Raw genomic sequence first — 2,399 nt, forward strand, 5'->3', positions numbered from 1 at the left:
ATTCTGTCATAGAAGCTAAAAATATTTCATTAATTTCCAATAGCACAAATAATGCCAAAAATAAAATATATTCAAAACTTCTTGATAGAACTATGAGATTATTAGTCACATATGCTTAAAATATACATTCTATCATAGATCATGTCTAATGTATTTATGGAAAAGTTTAATAGTTTGATAAAATTGTTTTATTCTTTAGACAGAAACATCTATGTGTAGCTATGAAACTTCAAAAGAGGAGTGATTTTTGGTAAAAGACAGGTATGTATACAAGAAGATTTTCTGATTAAATGATAACTGTGTCTAAAGATCATCAGAGTTTTGGAGGTAATTTAGAAAGTATACACTTGTTCAATGACAAAAGAAATAAGTAACTTTCATTTGTCTTTACTTTGTATTTAATTAAGGAACAAAATTTCTTTATATTTATGTGTGATTCAAAGAGGATTTGCTTAGAAGAAGAAATATTTAGCTGTACATAATTCTACTTCATATTTGAAAAAGCTGAAACTTCCATCAATTTATTTGCAAAAGTATATTAAATCATTCATTAACAGCAATCACTCAAGTAACGCATTTGAAAAGCATACTATTTTTTTTTGTAGCAGTCATTTGAAGTAATGGTCAAATATAATGCTATTTTGTGAAACAAGAATGTTCTTTTATAGTTTTAAATTTTTTTCTAATATCATAACTAAATTAATATAATCTGAAGAAGCAAATACTGATCACTTCCTATTCAGATTCTTAAATGCTTGTAACAACTTTTGACATTAGAGATGATCTCATTTTATCTATTTATTTTAATTTCCTTTTTTATAGTGTGTTGGAGTTAAAATTCAGGTAAATTGCTCTTCTGCCTGGCTGCCAAGCCTGTGCCGTTGGTGTCTCCGAGGCACTCCGTAGAGACAAGGGGGATCATCCAGGGATCATCCAAGGCCGGGGACTGGCTTGGCCTTTGCTGCTCGCTTGTAACCAACCATGCCGCGCAAAATCGAGGAGATCAAGGACTTTCTGCTCACGGCCTGAATCCGTCAAGATCAAGAAAAATAAAGACACCCACCGTGAAGTTCAAGGTTCGCTTCAGCCTCTACCTGTACACGTTGGTCATCACGGACAAGGAAAAGGCTTTGGAGAAACTGAAGCAGTCGCTGTCCCCAGGTCGGGCGTGAAGGAGCTGAAAAGTGAGTGAAGCAGGGTTGTTGAAGGACCGGATTAAAGATGTGAAAACTAAAATTCAGATAAATTCATAGCAAGGCCAATCCTCTACCCCAATGATTGTTTAACATTTAAATATAAATGAGATGGAGTAATTATAAATATAATACAAATTTAGATATAATTTTAGAAATTTTGTGACTATTTTATTATTATCAAACTATGGTCCAGTGTTTATTAGCCATCTATTTTTAAATAATTTATATTAAATTTAGAATAGGTAAGAAAATTTCACATTCATTTTCTTTTGAAAAAAAAAACCTAATTCAATTTATACTACTGATATTTTTCAAAAATGTTGAATTAGAACTGAAAACTATTTAATCTATCACATAATATTATTTGAAGTTTAACTAAGTAATATAAAAAACTAATTCTGTAATGATTTAAGATTGCCTGACTACACTTGAGGATAAAATTATATTTTAATTTTTATTATACATTAAATTTACTTAAGACAACCAAATGCTTCGAAGAGTAGTTTTTATTTTTCTCATCTTTTTTTTAAATATATTTTTTATTTAAGTAACATGATCATAGTTGGGTTACAGTCACAAACAGAACACCCTCCTTCACCAGTGTAACATTCCACCCTTCCCCCTTCTGATCCCCTGACTGTATTTGAGACAGGCATTCTACTACAGTTATTTATTTTTAAGTTCAGTAAATTGTATTTTTTTTCCTTAAAGGATAAGAGTAAAACAATATAGTAAAGGTGTGATAGTGGCAATCACTGTTGTCTGCATAGGTCCAAAATAATATGGGAAAACGGAAAAAAATCCTTGGCCTGATTACAAAAAGGCCTCACCCCAGAAGTTTATTGGCATAAGACCTACTCTGGGTTCCAAGCATACCAGTCTGTCCAACCCGAGTCATTTTCCGTGGTCCCAGTGAAACTATTTCACACTTTAGCTATTGTTGGTATCAGGTTCTTATATTTAAAGATTCTGGATTCTGTGCATTTCTTTCATCAATGTCAGGCTGATGTTGAGCATCCTCTAGTTTCAGTATACCATTACATGGGGAGCGATCGGCCCTGCAAGCAGGCTGTTGCTGAGTCGTCTGGGTGTTGAGAGCACTCTTTGGAGTAAGTCAATGAAGAGTAGTTTTTAACAAACAATCTGGTTTTATATATTCTTATATTTTGGAAAACTAGTTGGATATATTGTAAGATTCTTTGG

The 2,399-nt window shown here is 32.3% G+C and overlaps 1 pseudogene; it reads left to right on the forward strand.

The window, feature by feature from the left end:
• The first annotated feature begins 932 nt into the window (after nucleotides 1–932).
• On the forward strand, nucleotides 933–1,172 carry LOC126032143 (60S ribosomal protein L38-like; annotated as a pseudogene).
• The last annotated feature ends 1,227 nt before the right edge of the window (nucleotides 1,173–2,399 follow it).

The sequence above is a fragment of the Suncus etruscus genome, chromosome 16, assembly GCF_024139225.1.
Source record: "Suncus etruscus isolate mSunEtr1 chromosome 16, mSunEtr1.pri.cur, whole genome shotgun sequence".
In the NCBI taxonomy this organism is placed as follows: Eukaryota; Metazoa; Chordata; class Mammalia; order Eulipotyphla; family Soricidae; genus Suncus; species Suncus etruscus.